The 18,613-nt window shown below is 38.8% G+C and overlaps 1 protein-coding gene across 9 annotated transcripts in view; it reads left to right on the top strand.

Moving 5' to 3' along the window:
* The window catches only part of ROBO2 (roundabout guidance receptor 2), a 1,411,015-nt gene that overhangs the window by 673,307 nt on the left and 719,095 nt on the right, over positions 1-18,613 (top strand). The window lies entirely within an intron of this gene.

The following is an 18,613-nucleotide window of genomic DNA, read 5'->3' as shown; positions in this document are numbered from 1 at the left end:
CTAATATCAGAATTCAGCAAAGTTGCAGGATACAAAATTAACACACAGAAATCTGTGGCTTACCTATAAACTAACAATAAACTAATAGAGAAATCAGGAAGACAATTTCATTCACAACAGCATCAAAAAGAATACAATACCTAGGAATAAACCTAACCAAGGAAGTGAAAGACCTATACCCTGAAAACTATAACACACTCTTAAGAGAAATTAAAGAGGTCACTAACAAATGGAAGCTTATGCCTGCTCTTGGCTAGGAAGAATTAATATCGTCAAAATGGCCACCCTGCCCAAAGCAATATACAGATTTGATGCAATCCCTATCAAATTACCAACAGCTTTCTTTAATGAATTGAAAGAAATAGTTCAAAAATTCATATGGAAACACCAAAGACCCTGAATAGCTAAAGCAATCCTGAGAAGGAAGAATAAAGTGGAGGGGATCTTGCTCCCCAACTTCAAGGTCTACTACAAAGCCACAGTAATCAAGACAATTTGGTACTGGCACAAGAACAGAGCCACAGACCAATGGAACAGAATAGAGACTCCAAACATTAACCCAAACATATATGGTCAACTAATATTCAATAAAGGGGCCATGGAGGTACAATGGGGAAATGACAGTCTCTTTAACAGATGGTGCTGGTCAAACTGGACAGCTACATGTAAGAGAATGAAACTGGATCACTGTCTCACTCCATACACAAAAGTAAATTCGAAATGGATCAAAGACTTGAATGTAAGTCATGAAACCATAAAACTCTTAGAAAAAAACATAGGCAAAAATCTCTTAGACATAAACATGAGTGACCTCTTCTTGAATATATCTCCCTGGGCAAGGGAAACAAATGCAAAAATGAACAAATAGGACTATATCAAGCTGAAAAGCTTCTGTACAGCAAAGGACACCATCAATAGAACAAAAAGGAATCCTACAGTATGGGAGAATATACTCGAAAATTACAGATCCAATAAAGGGTTGACATCCAAAATACATAAAGAGGTCACACACCTCAACAAACAAAAAGCAAATAATCCAATTAAAAAATGGGCAGAGGAGCTGAACAGACAGTTCTCTAACGAAGAAATTCAGATGGCCAACAGACACATGAAAAGATGCTCCACATCGCTTGTCATCAGAGAAATGCAATTTAAAACCATAATGAGATATCATCTCACACCAGTAAGGATGGCTACCATCCAAAAGACAAACAACAACAAATGTTGGCCAGGTTGTGGAGAAAGGGGAACCCTCCTACACTGCTGGTGGGAATGTAAATTAGTTCAACCATTGTGTAAAGCAGTATGGAGGTTCCTCAAATTGCTCAAAATAGAAATACCATTTGACCCAGGAATTCCACTTCTAGGAATTTACCCTAAGAATGCAGCACTCCAGTTTGAAAAAGACAGATGCACCCCTATGTTTATCACTGCACTGTTTACAATAGACAAGATATGGAAACAACCTAAATGTCCATCAGTAGATGAATGGATAAAGAAGATGTTGTATATATAAACAATGGAATATTACTCAGCCATAAGAAAAAAACAAATCCTACCATTCACAACAACATGGATGGAGCTAGAGGGTATTATGCTCAGTGAAATAAGCCAGGCAGAGAAAGACAAGTACCAAATGATTTCACTCATATGTGGAGTATAAGAACAAAAGAAAACTGAAGGAACAAAACAGCAGCAGAATCACAGAACCCAAGAATGGACTAACAGTTACCAACGGGAAAGGGACTGGGGAGGACGGGTGGGAAGGGAGGGATAAGGGCGGGAAGAAAAGAATGGGGGCATTATGATTAGCATGTATAGTGTTGGGGGGGCACGGGGAGGGCTGTGCAACACAGAGAAGACAATAGTGATTTTACAGCATCTTACAATGTTGGAGGACAGTGACTGTGAACTTGGTAACTAGTAGTGATTTTACAGCATCTTACTATGTTGATGGACAGTGACTGTGAACGGGCATGTGGGGGGGACTTGGTGAAGGGGAGAGCCTAGTAAACACAAGGACCTTCATATAATTATAGATTGATGATAACAAACTAAAAAAAGTAAAAAAATAAGAAAACACATATGTATATGTTGAAAAGAGTTTACTGTAATAAAACCTAAATTATATGTGTAGAATTATACATGTATATTATATATTATATATATTATAGATAGATAATGTAGACAGATAATTTACCATTAAACTAAAATTATGCATTGATTTATTAATATAGAATTGATGTGAGTTGTCTCAGTTTATTTGAAACATTCCTTACTACCACTTTGATTTCCCTTCTTTTTTGTTCAAGTTTGTCCTCTTGCATAAAGCCTACTATACTGAATTTATTGGGCTCAGCATTTTCAATTTTAGACTCTTAATTAATAGTTGTAATTAACCTGAATTTTATTAAACATTGAAAATCATCTAAAACAAATATGTTATACTAAATGATTTCATCAGTTGTACGAAAATATTGGCTAGGAAAATTTTTAAATGAAGATAATCTGTATTTGCATAGATATTGGAGCATTTCATTTCTTTCTTGGGGGACAATTTGCCAGTTATCGCTAATAATAGCTAATGTCCTTCAGAAAATTTTCCACCGAGTATTCAACTTTAACTCAACAGGTGGTATATAACTCAAGCAACAGTGAAGGAACAGAGTGTAATTCTTGACTGTATATAGTTTCAATAATAACGTATACGATGACAGTATTTCCTGAGGATTAATGATCAACTGGAAGAGCCTGTGATCTTAGGGCCATTAGCTCCATGTGGTCATTAATTTTGTTAGAAATATCTTTCAAGGGTATTTGTAACAATTACTTTCCTTAATATAATTTTGGGGCAGGACTTTTTGAATCTTTTCAGTTCTTGAAGATATCCTTTGATTACATATTGATTATAAAAAATATCAGTAACTTGATGGTAAGTATTTGAAGCAAATTCAGATTATATTTCATGTATTAAGTATACTTTGGTATTGTTTTCTTTCTTGTGTAACCCCACAATGGCAAAAGTTTATTGTACCCCCATTAATAAATGTTTCTGAGTAACTTAAAGCCAAAGAACCCGTTTTGATGGTTTGCTGTATAGTATGAATTGTCCAGTGACAAAATTTGCAAAAATTCAAATTACAAAATGTAGAGTATTTATCTTCAGAACTGTTTCTTATAGATTAAACTTCTGGGGAGTTGCCACTGCTTTAAAGATTTATATTAATGTTTTCAAGGTGCAGGTCAAAGTCATAGTGAAATTCTGGTGCCTAGCTTTTTTTGGATTCTATAAAGCCTAATTTCTACCAAAAACATGTTTTTATTTATTTAATAACAGAAAACAGTGTCTTAATATCCTATAAATCGTTAATATAATGCCCATGCTTTAAATTAAAATTTTTAATTCTGAGAGAGAAAGCAATATTTAATTTAATTATAGTTATTACTAAAATATGTAAGAATATTAGTAAATCTTTACAAAATGGGTCCTATATTTAACGTATTATAAAATTAACTGATGTGTATAAAAACATTAATCACCACCTATGTAAAAATATAATTTTATAAAGTATATAATTGCACTTGGCTGTGCTACTTGCAGTATAGCATGAAACTTGCTGTCATTAGAAATTTTATGTTACATATAAATAGATGATTACCCCCATATTTAATTGATATAATTAATTCCCAACAGGGAATATAATAAGTAAACCCTTAGCTGAGACAAGATTCAACAAGCAACTGAAAAGACCATGTCAAGGCAGAATGAATCCAGTACAGCCTAAAAGGACATGATGTCACAAAACACTGATGTCACATCTTACTAAAAATGGAAGTGCCCAAACCATGCATGTTAGATTAGAGCTGACCTATTTGGAGGATGTGGGGCATTTGAAGTATAGTAATAGATGGAGGGGCTAATCTCTGTCATGATGCACCATGTCACCACTACTTGAAATTCCACTGGGCAATATTAATTCAAGCAGAGGATTGAGCTACTAATACATAAGGCAAATTGAGTCATTTACTAATTTTATGCTTTTATGATTTGCGGGTTAGCGATATAATATCTGCAATTTAGTACATGGTCCCTAGAGATCTTGACCATTAACAATGAACATACTTTTATACAGTTTATTTGTATTATTCATTTTGTTTAAGTTCCACACTGCCATGATGGGAGCCTAGGCCACAATATTATTTTCTTTCTCAAAGCTATATATATATATATATATATATATACACATATATATATATATATATATATATATATATATGTATGTATATAGTCTTATGTGTGTCTTCCCTTTGAATGAAATCTTCATCAGGGTTTATAGCTGAATTCTTTGCTTTCTAGCAGTATTTACTTGGCCCTATTTCTCTTTTGGGAAAAGTAGTCACAGAGATAAGGCAAAAACTTATGTATTAATATATTTCACTGGGATGTTGCAAGGGATTTTATGCCATCAAGAAGTCTTGAACTTGAAAAAAATAATTAGCTTGATCATCTATTTTCTTAGAAAGCCAGTTATATGTTATGTTCCAATCAGTAATTCTAAATTCCTCTCTTCTAAAACCCATCCCCAAAATGATATGTCAGTTCTCATGCATTCTTTGTATCACTGCTGATTACCAAGTTAATTTGTACATAAATAGGTACCTCCTAGAATAGTTTAAATTAAAGTTCCCCCAAATACACATTTAGTTTACATGACTTTTTTTCATGGGAAACATCTAATGAATTAAGTGTATGTATTAATATTTAAAAGGCTAAGCTCTGCCACATATAGCAAATGCAGAATTAAAAACAAAGCACTATAAATCTGCTAAGATCATTTGTCAGCATATAAGCTTTTATTTTTATTTTATTTCTTTAAAAATGCATGTATATAGGATATACTTTATTTGAAAGGCAATGACAGGACAAACTAAAATTCACTGCAGCATACTTACTGATATGATTATAGCATTGCTCATCCTAGTTAGAAAAGCAGATTTTTGTAATAATTACATGATATACTTATTTGTACCACATCTAAAGGTAGGGCTGTAAGCCTGTTTTTCCCAGTTTCACCAAGGAGCAAATACAAATATAATTTAAATCAAGTATTTCTGTCTATGGTTAACCTGATTAGGAAGAGGTCAGTAGGGGGAATGGATGGTTGCCAAAAATCCTCTTTGCCACATCCCCACCACCTAAGTGAAATAGTAAATTGAGAACTGAGTCAATTATGTGAATAAGTCAGGCTAAAAAATACTTTTCCAGAGAACTCTATCACTAATTTTCCTGTTACATTATGGGAATTTGGGTGATGATCAAGGTCAGAAAACTAGAAGAGAAGAGAACATTCTTAATCTCTTTCTTCTCCCTCCCTTCCTTCCTCTCTTCCTCGTTTCCACTCTTCTACCTGTATCTTTCCTGCCTTCCTTCTTTTTCTTTGAGTCAGCTTGATCAGTGTCTTTATTTTCCATTTCACTTTTCTGGTCTAAGCCTTACTTCCAATACCCTCTTATTTCCAGTGGAGTAATTTTCTCTGTTGCAGGAAAACTGAGATACACATGACTCTGGTTATTTGTTCTAACTGACAACAAAGCCTAGAACAACTTCCTTTCTAAACTGGAATTTGTTCTATGAGATAAACAAGTGAATAGATATCAGGGAAACTAAACCTCACATTACATTTAAATAAATTCATTATAGGAATGAAGTGCTTACGCCCAGTCCTGTCCTGATGCTACACGTTTAGAGACCCAGCCCAGTGAGAAGCTTCCAATTTCCCTTCTGCTATTCAGAAAACTAATGTTTATAGCATAATGTGTTTGTTATGCCATGATTCAAGATTCATAGGGGGATGTTGATGTCATCTATTCTTATTTATTGTCTCCCTCAAGTCCTTATTAACATGATAATTAAGCACTTGCTGAATATCAATATTTTTCCATTCTTACAACCGACCAACAAAAGTATTGGTAATTTCTAATAAAAAGAAAAGTTATTTAATGTGAAATTGCTAAAATATGAAAATAAGTTGAATAGAGTAGATAATAATGATAATAAATAATATTTATTGAGGACTTGTACAAACTTATGATATTTTTCACTTTACGTAACTGTAACTCTGGGGGGAAAATATTTTCCCAGAATGGAGAAAAATACCTTGAAACTGAAATCAGTCATAGGGAAAATAAAGTGAGGGAAACCTGTTTTTTGCTTACAAGCAGTTGCTCACTTCTGCTCACCCACGTCTCTCATGAACTGGCTGCAAAAAGGGACCTCATCCAATCTCTCTGGTCCAGATATGCCCTTGCTTGTCCTTGTAAACTGTTGATATGGAGATAGACTAGTTCTCTCTACTCACTGTAAACACCTATTCTATTGATATGCAGATGCACTAAGGCCAGGTGAGAGATTCTGGAAATATTGCAATTTTACCCACAGCCCACCCTCCAGAAATCTCACTTCACAATCTTCTAATTCCTTATCTTCTGCAATGGCCTGTGTGCAATAAACCTGTAGCATTGTAACCAGACTAGTAACATACAATAGCAACAGCAATAAAATCATGATAATACTCAAGCCAGAGGATTCAGCTAGGTTCAAAGCCCTGTACAGATTAAATCCATAGCTTGCCCATTCCACAGGCAGTCAGAAGCTGAATAGGAAAGGCGTTCAGAGCAACCATCATGGAGCAGCTGCAGCCAGGGGGGAAGGTCCAGGCCACAGGGACTGCAGAATAAAATAACCTTAAGGACAATAAGATACATGTCTTAATGACACCAGCATAGGTAAATCTTATCTATGAGATAGGATGCATGATAGAGAGCAGTCCTGTGACAGGACAATGGCAGAAATGGGATCTTGTCCTGGTCTAGTATACCAGACTTTCACCCTCCTCCCTGTGAGAATTACAGATGGGTCAATATATAGTGCTATGGGAGGTACATGCACTGGCCATAAAGATAAAACAAAACTTCCCCATAAGATACTTTTACCTCCCAGATGCTTTAGGTACACTACCATGATCACTGGGGGTCATTCTGCTGTTACTCCACAAGTGCCAGAAGAGGCCAGCCATTGCTGGCCCATGTGTCAAAACATCCTGGGCCATGTCCATTTGACAGAGTCTCCAGGCTTTAACGTAGTTGGGGTTGGAAGCAGGATTTTGTTCTGCTGGCCATATCCTGGCTTCCATAACTGCTCTTTGCTTTGCACATGCAGTTGTATAGGAGAGGCAGCAATGTGTGTTAGCATATCTGCAGGGCTTAAAGCTCTTTTATATGGCTTCTGATTCAAACACCATAGCACTGTCCTTAAGTGAACTGACCAGCCCCATAGACTATTAGTGTCTGACTTCAGGCCACATTTCAACCAAACCATTATACCTATCATGTCTGTCCCAGAGGGTTATATGGTACATTAAATTTCCACTTCATTCCTAATTGCTGCACCCATTCTTATAATGCATGTCCAGTTAAGTGGGTGCCTTGATCGCTCTCAATCACCTGTGGCCAGCCATTGGCTGCAAAGAGACACTCTTGGCCCCTTTTGGAGGTTTGCTGATGTGTATGACAGGCAGGAAAAGCAACCAACAGTCCAGTGGCTGTGTCCACACAAGTCATGGCATACGGATATCCTTCTGACATGGGCAGTGGCCCAATATAGTCTATCTGCCACCTGACAAGGGATATTGTCCCCTTTACTATTGTCTCATGTTGCTGCAGGACTCAGTGTAAGTCCCCCTTAGAACACACAAAGCACCCCTCCCTGGCTCTGCTAACTTCTTCAAAGGTCAACAGCAAGCCCCACCAATGGGCTACAGCCCACATTATCTTTTGCCCTACATGCAACAAACACTCATGTAACCATTGGGCTGCATCAGAGGCAGGTTTTCCATCTAGCCAATGCACCAGGACCAATGTGTTGGCTTCATAATTCCCTGGGGATGCCAAAGGCAAATTGCCTGTCACATGATATACAGTAACTGTTTTAGTCTCACTAGAGGCCCATGGGTCTTGCCAAAACTCTTGCTCCCAAAGGGGCCAATGGCCAACCATCCAGTTGACGTGGTACTGTGTTGTTCAGGCCCCTGGGGTCAAGCCACAGGGTCAAGCCCCAATAGACAGCCTAGCTGTCAGTGACGACAACTATAGGGGAGGGCTCCTGGGTGATCATGAGCCACACAGCCCACAGCTCAGCCCATTGACTGCTCTCCCCTCTCTATCCTCCATCCACATTGTCTCAGTCTTAGGATGAAAAACTATAGCCCTCCACATTGGGGGCTGTCCACAACTGGAGTTGTCTGTATACCAAACATCTTCAGGTATAGGGACTTTTCCCTACTGATAAGGACTCTTGGCTACCAATGGCTCAAAAGCAAATTCTTCCTGCTTTCCACTTGTATAAATCACTGGCCCCAATAAGCATTGGAGTTCCCCATCTAAAGGGTGATTGGAGAGGGCACTAGGTATGATGTGGTAAGTATGCACCCCATTTGACCAGTGTAGGCATCGTTTATGCCACTCTGAGACCTTTGGGTGCAGTCTCAAACCAACCCCATGATTTGCTAGGTAGTTATTACCTTGGTTGGAGCTGTTCTGGTGATGGGCCCAGTAGCCAGCAAGGTGTGGTAAACAGCAGCTAGTTGCTTCTCTATCAAGGTGTACCAGACCTCTGCTCCTTTCTATAGTTGTGACCAGAACCAATAGGATCATGTGTTCATTCAAGCTACTGCCATAGACCCCATCCATAACCATCTTCAATTACATGAACATCTAGCTCACAGGGCCTGATGAGTCCATTACACTCTAGGCCTGTACAGCATTAAGGACTGCTTGCTTAGCAGCAATAAAAGAAGCTACACATGTTTCATCCCAGTCCCACCTGATGTCCTCCAAGCAGTATAAGCACTTCAGAATCTGTGCCAAGTACAAAATAAACACTCTTCAGTAGCCCAAAAGACCCCCAAACTCTTGTAATACTACCATAATGGCAGGGGTAAGGAAAGCCTGGATGTTGTACATGACTGCTTCTGGCATAACTTTAGTATTGCCTGACCAGACAATCCCCAAGAACTCTACTGAAAAACCAGGTCTCTGAACCTTGGTGCTGTTCACAGCCCATCCTTTCTCCTGTAGATGTTGCAGCTGTCTAAGAACTGACCCTTCAAAATCTGCATGAGAATCAGACATGAACATGATATCATCAATGTAGTGATACAGCCACACCATTTGTGGTTTCTTCCAAGTGTCCAAATCCTGGTCTACAAGTTCATGACAAATGGTGGAACAGAGGAGGTATTGCTGTGGAAGGACAGTGAATGACCACAGCCAGTCATCCCACGTGAAGGCAAACTGTTCTTGACTTTCCTGTGCTATGTCAATAGAGAAGAAAGCATTAGCAAGGTCCACAACATAATGGTATTTCCCTAGTTCACAACTGAGTGTGTCCATAAGGACTGCTATAGAGGGGACAGTATCATGCAAAGGGGGTGTGACTTTATTAAATTCCCTGTAGTCCATGCTCATACACCAGGAGCCATCCAGCTTTTTCACTGGCCACAATGGGTAATTAAAAGGACTATGAGTGGGCTTTATGATTCCCACCTTCTCCAACTGCTATAGAGTTTCTCCAATTTCCTTATGTCCCCCAGACAATTTATACTGCTTAGTATTTGTCACCTGCCAAGGTACAGGCAGAGCTACAGGCAGGTGCTGAGCATGTCCCCTCAGAACTGCTTTTACCATGCATACCTGCAGTCTAAACTCACGTACAATGGTCTGTAACTACAGGCCCTGCAGGATATCTACCCAAAAATAAATTCAGGGATGGAGAAAAGATACACAGTATACTCCTTTGGGGTAAACAACCTATCCCCAATGGGATTTGGCTTTTTTCACTCTAACTGCATTACCCTCATAGCCATCTATTACAACAGAGATCCCAGGAAAATGCTCAGGGGTGCCACGTATCTGAGAACGTTCAGGTCCTCTGTTCACCAGCATCAGGATATGTTGCATATACACAGAGGACCAATAAATTGCTAATTCTACATTTGGCCTCCAGTCCCCACCAAGTCCCCCAAGTTGGAGACCTTGAACCCCCCACCCTCATCAAAACATGATGCCCAATTGTCCTCCTATGGAGCTGAGGGCCCAGGTGGAGCCTCAGTACTGTCCCTCAGGAAGTCTTGCAGGGACACAGGCCAGACATGGGGCTTTGCCTCTGGCTTCCGTGTCCTGGACCTCAGCTGATGGAACTGATGCTCTGGCTTTAATTGGTGCCAAAATTCTAACAAGATCATATTGGGCTGCCCATTAACTTTTTCATTCACTACCCTGGCCTTTATCAATTCAACCCATATCTGGGTCCTTGAGACCTTCACAGGGCCCTTTGCACCTCTCCTTTCAGTCATAGCCCATACTTCCTTCCATGCTCTTATTGTTTCAACTCCCCCAAATCTGCTCAATTACAAGTAGCCTCACTTATGAGTTGCCTTACGTGGGGGGCAGGAGTAGTCACTAGGGACCCAAAGAGAGATGGGGTAGCTGTATGGAGCACAAGATTTCTCATTCTTATGGTGAACAACTCCTCATTGAGGCCCTGGGGGTCCATATTATAGATGGTATTTTTCATGCCCATCTCCCATAACACCTGCTGGAGATCTGCATGTTTTAAATCACCCTAATGAGGCCAAACTGCCCTGATGGGTGCTGGCAGTCAATCCAGAAGCACCTGATTGCCTGAGGTATGATTGGCACTTTGCAACAACTGCTAGAGGAAACGGTGAGTCATCAGGGAAGCCAGTCTACCCATTTCAGGACCAGACATAACAATGTTTTCCACCCCCATATCCCAGAGACACAAAAGATATGTAGGCAGAGGTTCCAATAGCTTCTGCCAATACCAGACACTCATGTCCGCAAGCTCATCCTGGGTGTAGGGGCAGGGCATGGAGTGCTTCTCCAGCTTCTGTGTCCTGAACCTTTACTGTTGCCAAGAGCCCATCACACCTCATGGAATTGGGTGCTTCTGGATTGGCTGACAGCAGCCATCAGGGCAGTTTGGCCTAATCAGGGTGATTTAACATACTTACCCCAGTAGCTGGAAAATGTACACAGAGCTCCAGCAGGTGTTACAGGAGTTGGGTATAACAAATATTATCTATAATATGGACCCCCAGGGCCCTTATGAGGAGTTGTTCAACATGGGAATGAGAAATCTGATGCTGTATAGAGCTCCACCATCTCTCTTTGGGTAACTAGTGACTATTCTTGCTCCCCACATGGGCGAACCCATAAGTGAGGTTACTTGTACATTAGCAGATCTTACAGAGTTTGAAATAATAACAACTTGGAGAGGGAGTGGCTCCTCCTCCTGAGGAGCCCGCAGTCATTACATTTTTATTTTCTTAATTACAACTGGTCAGGGCTTTAATACAAGAGAGGTTGGTGCCTTGGGTGGTGGCCTCAGAACAGTTCTGCTCTCAGCCCCACCGTCTTCTCCTCTCCCAACATCTCTACCATCTCCAGGGCTGAAGGCATCATTCATTCCTCCCCCTTCCCCACTGCCTCCTATAATTTGGATTCTCCTTCTGCCTCTTCCCTCGCTGCTAATGTATCTTCCAGGAGTGTGACCTATCTTCCCAATAACTGTTCCTCTTTCTTAAGGGCATCCCATAAGTCATTGTCCATCTCCTCCAAGCAATGCCAGAGTGTGTCTCTCTCCCTAGTAACCCTTTCCACTATCTCAAGAAACAGACATCCCACAATCCCGTGTGCTACATGGCCACTCAGGCCCTCTAAGTAGTCTTCTATCTTAACGAGGGTTAATTCCACAGCTTCCAGTGTCTTCACCCTTCCCCAATTCTGGGGAAGGCCTCACACCTCTAGGAGGTGCTTTACCCTTGAACAGTTCCCCACTAGGTACTCCCCAATTGGAATCACCACAAATAGGGGGCTGGGCTCCCAGGTAAAGCTGCACCCTCCACCACTGCAGCCACTAGGGCCTCTCCACCATCCACAAGGGTGGTTCTGGGTATCTCCTCATCATCTTTAGGGGCTGCCTGCTCAATGTTTGCACCCATGAAGACAGATTTCAAGTTCAGAGACCCTGCCAACTACTACCAGATGTAACTCTGGGGCTGGGGCAAAATACCTTTGAAACCAAAATCAGTCAGCAGTAGAAATAAAGTGCTGGTAACCCCCTTATTGCTTACAAGCAGTCATCCACTTCTGTTCTCCCATGTCTCTCATGACCCAGATACAAAAAGAGACCCAACCCAACCTCTCTGGTCCAGAAATATCCTCTCACCCATGTAATCACTTATTACTATGGAGAATGAACAGTTCTCTCCACCACTTGGAACCACCTGTTGATAAGGAGATGCACTAAGGCCAGGTGAGAGATTCTGGAAATATTGAAATTTTACCCACAATAAGATATTATTATATCCATTTTATGGATTAGGAAATTGAGGCATTGCCAAGTTAGATAAAGTGAAATAGAGTAGCTTCTGAATCTCTACAGCCTAGTTCCACTCTTAACCATCTCCTTATGGGCTAGTGAACATAAAAAACATGTAATATGCTAAGACTAAAAATATATAATTTCTATTTTCCATTATCATATTACTAAGAAGTTCGGAAGTGACTTTTATGATCTATATCATGCATTTATGAAGTCTTATATGCGATTTTTGTTTTCTGTTATCTTTTTTTTTAAAGTATCATTAATATACAACCTTAGGTTGGTTTCAGATGTACATCAGAGTGGTGCAGCACTCCCCGTGATCAACTTACATTTTATTGGTGAATTATATTGTGCCCCTTTCTCCTCCTCCCCACCGACCCATGCACCTGCCCCAATGTCCCCCCCTTGGTAACCACTATTCACTTCTTAGTGTCTATGAGTCTATTGCTGTTTTGTTCCTTCTGTTTTGCTTTATTTTTATATTCCACAAATAAGTGAAAACCTATGTTATTTGTCTTTCTCCACCTGGCTTATTTCATGGAGCATAATACCCCTAGATCCATCCATGTTGCTGCAAATGGCAGGATTTCTTTTTATGACTGAATAATATTCCATTGTCTATCTGTATTACATATTCTTTATCTATCCATCTATTAATGGGCACTTAGGTTAATTTCCCCTTTTGGAGGAAATGTCTCCAGGAAAAAAATTATCATGCTTATATACAAGAGATTTTTGCCTATGTTTTCTTTTAAGACTTTTATGGTTTCATGCCTTATAGTCAGGTCTTTGATCCATTTTAATTTTACTTTTATTTATAGAATTAGACAGTAATTCAGTTTCATTCTCTTACATGTAATGGACAAGTTTTAGTAACAGCAGTTGTTGAAGAGATTATCTTTTCCCCATTGTATATTCATGGCTTCTTTATCATATATTAATTGACCATGGGTTTATATCTGGGCTCTCTACTATTCTGTTCCATTGATCTCTTGGTCTTTTCTTGTGCCACTACTAAATGGTTTTGATTACTGTGGCTTTTTAGTACTTGAAGTCACAGAGTGTAATGCTCTCTGCTTTGTTCTTCTTTCTTAGGATTACTTTGGTTATTTGGAGTCTTTTGCATTTCCTTATGAATTTTAGAACTATTTGTTATAGTTCATTGAAGAATGCTATTTTCATTTTGATAGGGATTCCATTGAATCTGTTAATTGCTTTGGGAAAGATGGCCATTTTGACAATATTAATTTTTCCTCTCTGTGAGCATGGGATAGATTTCCATTTATTTATCTCTTCTTTAATGTCTCTCATGAGTGTCTTACAGTTTTCAGAGTAAAGTTCTTTCACCTTCTTGGTTAGGTTGATTCCTAGGTATTTTATTATTTTTAATGCAATTACAAATAGAGTTGTTTTCCTGATTTCTCTTTCTGCTAGTTCAGTATATAAGAATGCAACAGATATCTGCGTATTAATTTTGTATCTTACAACTTTGTTGAATTCAGTTATTAGTTATAATAATTTCCTGGTGGATTCTTTGGGATTTTCTAGCATGTATTCTGCAAATAGTGACATTTTAACTTCTTCTTTACCTATGTGGATGTCTTTTATCTCTGTGTTGTATGATTGCCATGGCTAAGACCTCTACTACTATGTTGAATAAAAGTGGTGGGGGTGGGATCTTTGTCTTGCTCCCAATCATAGAGGAAAATATTTCAGCTTTTGCCATTAAGTATGATGTCGATTAAGGGTTTGTTGTATATGATCTTTGTTATATTGAGGTACATATCCTCTATGTCCATTTTGTTGAAAGTTTTTACCATGAATGGATATTGAATTTTTTCAAATGTTTTTTCAGCATCTATTGAGATGATCATGTGGTTTTTATCCTTTATTTTGTTACTAGGATATATGATATTGATTGATTTATGAATATTGAACCATACCTGCATCTCTGGAACAAATCCCACTTGGTCATGATGGATCATCTTTTTGATGTATTTTTGAATTCTGTTTGCTAACTTTTTGCTGAGAATTTTTGCATCTTTGTTCATCAGGGAGTTTCGTCTATAATTTTCTTTTTTCTTGTGTTTGTTTTTGGTGTTAGAGTGATGCTGGCTTTATAGAATGAGTTTTGAAGTATTCCCTCTTCTTCTACTTTCTGGAATACTTTAAGAAGGGCAGGTATTAGCTCCTCTTTAAATGTTTGGTAGAATTTGGCTGTGACTCTATCTGGACATGGAATTTTGTTGGGAATGTTTTGGTTACCAATTCGACTTCATTGCTGGTAATTGGTCTATTCAAATTTTCAGTTTTTCCCTTGGTCAGTCTTGAATCATTGTATTTTTCTAGGAGTTGTCCATTTCTTCTGGTTGTCCAATTTGTTGGCATATAGTTTTTTATAGTATTCTTTAATAATTCTTTGTATTTCTGTGGTATTCATTGTGATTATTCCTTCTTAGTTTCTGATTCTGTTTATGTGTGTACATTCTCTTTTTTTCTTGACAAGTCAGACTAGGGGTTTGTCTATTTTGTTTATTTTCTCAAAGAAACAGCTCCTCGTTTCACTGATTTTTTTCTATTGTGTTTTTTCTTCTCTGTTTTATTTATTTCTTTTCTGATCTTTATTATGTCCCTCCTCCTACTAACTTTGGGCTTTGCTTGTTCTTTTTCTAGTTTCTTCAATTGTGATTTTTAGACTGTTTATTTGGGATTGTTCTTATTTCTTGAGGTATGCTTGTATTGCTATGTACTTCCCTCTTAGATCAGCTTTTCCTCACTCCCACACTTTGAGCAGTATTATTTTTTCATTTGTCTCCATGTATTATTTGATTTCTGTTTTAATTTGTTCATTGGTTCTTTGATTATTTAAAAGCATGTTGTTTAGCCTCCATGTGTTTGTAGGCTTTTTGTTTTCCTTGTGTAATTTATTTCCAGTTTCATACCATTGTGGTCTGAGAATCTACCTGATGCAGTTTCAATATTTTTTAATTTATTGAAGCTCTTCTTGAAGACTATGATGTGATCTACTCCAGAGAACATTCCATGTATAGTTGAGAAAAATGTGTATAGTTGAGAAAAATGTATATACTTGAAAAAAATGGGTGGAATGTTCTCTAGATATCTTTTAAGTCCATTTGATCTAATGTATTGTTCAGTGCCTCTGTTTCTTTATTTACTTTCTGTCTGGTTGATCTGTCTGTTGATGTTAGTGGTGTGTTAAAGTCTCCTAAAATGATTGTATTGCAATCTATTTCTCTTTTTAATTTTATTAGCATTTGTTTTACATATTTTGGTGCTCATATATTGGGTGCAAAAATATTTATTACCCTCTTGTTGGACTGACCCCTTTATCATTATGTAATGTATTTTTTGTCTCTTGTTACTTTTTTTTTTAAATCTATTTTGTCTGATATAAGTACTGTTAATCCTGCTTTTTCCTCCCTGTTTATTTGCATGGAATATTTTTTTCCATCTCTTCACTTTTAGTCTGTGTATGTCTTTGGGTCTGAAATGAGTCTCTTGTGGGCAGCATATAGATAGGTCTTGTTTCTTTATCCACTCTGCCACTCTTTGTGTTTTGATTTGTGCATTCAGTGCATTTACAATTAAGGTGATTATGGATAGGTATGTACTTATTCCCATTTTATTAATTGTTTTCTGGCATTCTTATAGCTCTTCTCTGTTGCTTTCTTCCTCTCTTATGCTCTTATTATTGATGATCTTCTTTAGTGTTGTAATTGGATTTATCTTTTTTAATTGATTAATCTACCTCTTTTGTGTGTATTTATTATAGGTTTTAGTTTTGTGCCCACCAAAAAGTTTGGGGGAAGACTTCCTTACTGTATAATAGTCTACCTTAAATTGCTGACTACTTTATTTCAAACACACTCTAAATGTATTTTTCCCCTTCTTCCTCCTCCATATTTTTCATATTAGATGCCATAATCTGCACTTTTTGTATCCCTTGACTGATTTTGTGTATAGTTGATTTTGTTTCTTTTGTTTTGTTTTCATTTCATACTTGCTTGGTAATTAGTTGATCTACTACCTTTATAGTGGGTTTATTTTCACTGGTGAATGCTATTTAGCCTTAGGGACATTTCCATCTACAGCAGTCACTTCAACATATCCAGTAAGGCTGGCTTAGTAGTGGTGAATTCCTTCAACTTTTGTTTATCTGGAAATTGTTTAATTCCTTCTTCAAATTTAAATGGTAATCTTGCTGGGTAGAGGATTCTTGGTTGTAGGTCCTTTTTTTTCAGTACATTAAATATATTATGCTGCTCCCTTCTGGCTTGTAGAGTTTCTGTTCATAAGTCTGCTGATAGCCTGATGGGATTTCCTTCATAAGTAATCTTTTTTCCCTCTCTGGCTGCTTTCAACACTCTCTCCTTATCCTTGATCTTTGCCATTTTAATTATGATATGTCTTGATGTGTATTCCTGGGGTTTCTTTTGTTAGGGGCTGTCTGTGCTTGCATGACCTGAGTGTCTGTTTCTTCCCCATATTGGGGAAGTTTTCAGCAATTATTTCCTTAAAGAGACTTTCTATCCCTTTGTCTTCTCTTCTTCTGGTACCTATTATATGAATATTGTTTCTTTTGGATTGATCACACATCTCTCTTATCATTCTTTCATTCCTGGAGATCTTTTTTTCTCTCTGTTCCTCTGCTTCTTTATTTTCCTGTTCTCTAATTTCCATCTCATTCACCATCTCCTCTACCTGCACTAATCTACTCTTAACCTCCTCCATTGTATGTTTCATTTCAGATTATGTATTCTTCAGGTCTGAGTGGCTCTTTTTCAGATCTTCTATCTCTTTGTTGAAGTCCTCCCTGAGGGCGTGAATACTTCTCTGTAAATCTATGAGCATGTTTATGACTTTTATTTTGCAATCTTTATTAAGAAGATTGGTGATCTCTGCTTCATTTAGCTCTCTTTCTGGGGTTCTGTCCTGTAGCTTTTATTGGATCTTATTCCTCTGACACCTACTCATTTTTTCAGGATTTCTGTGTTTCTTCCTTTGTATTAGATGGCTCTGCTGTGCTTCCTGGCTTAAAGAAAAATAACTTTTTGAAGAAGGCATCCTATGGTGCCCCAAAACTCAAGATTCTTTACTCTCTAGTTCCTGGTCTATTTTGCAGGGACCCCATATGTTTGACAGTAGTGTGTAAGGTGTCTCTCTATCTGTGCTGGCAGTTTGGTTCAGCTACCACCTTTGTGATCAGCTTAAGATTCTCTGCTGAGCTCGCTGTGGCAGTGCTGCCCTCTGCCTGGTCTGCAGCAATGGTGGGGCTGTAGGTATAATGGGGTGGGTGGGCTGATATTCAGGCCAGACATGCAGAACAGGACTTGGACACCTGCAGGTAGGAATGAGCTCTTGAGGCTGGCTCCTGCAGGCACCTCTGAAGGTGGGCTGAAATGGAACCAAGGAAATCTGAGAGAGTCTCCAGCTGCTTGCTAAGCAGCAAAGTATGACACTGCTGCTGGGCCAAGCAGGTTGGCTACTGGCAGCACACACAGGGAGTAGCCTTGCAGCTGCATTGCCAGAGAAGGGGATGGAGCATCTGGGGCTCATAAGAGTTCCCAGTCTGTTGGGTTGAGAGGGCTCTGGGGAGGTATACTCCACCTGCCCTTTCTCCTCAGTAGAGAGTTCTGTCCAACCCTCACCCCTCTGATGCTCCAGAGGCACCCTTTAAAATACTGCCTCTGTTTTGGATCTCAGGATTTGCAGAGCATGCTTTCCCTCCACAATGACTGGAGTCCCAACCTCCAAGAGTGTTTCAACTGTTTCTGGTTTCCAGCCCTGCTAAACACCCCAACCCAATGTAATGTGTGCCCATGATTCCAGGGCAGGTCTCCAGGGCCAGGTGTGCATCTCTCCTATTCCCACCTCATTCCATTCCTCTTTCTGCCATCTATAGGCTGGGATAGGGGGAGAGTTTGGGGCCCATTCAATCTCAGCTCTGCCACTCTATCTTTTTCCTGTGTAGTCTTCATTTCTTCCTCAGGTGTAGGTGGTCTGTTCTGTAAGCTTCAGGTCATTTTCATATTTAGTTATATTTGCTGTATTTTCTTCTTTTATGTGTTTTTTCATAAGTGATTTTGTTTTAAAATTGATACATGTTTTAAACAACATGTTTGT

This window comes from Manis javanica, chromosome 3 (genome assembly GCF_040802235.1).
Source record: "Manis javanica isolate MJ-LG chromosome 3, MJ_LKY, whole genome shotgun sequence".
NCBI classification, from domain to species: domain Eukaryota; kingdom Metazoa; phylum Chordata; class Mammalia; order Pholidota; family Manidae; genus Manis; species Manis javanica.
The sequence above is the reverse complement of the archived record's forward strand: the minus strand, read 5'-3'. Positions and strand labels throughout refer to the sequence as shown.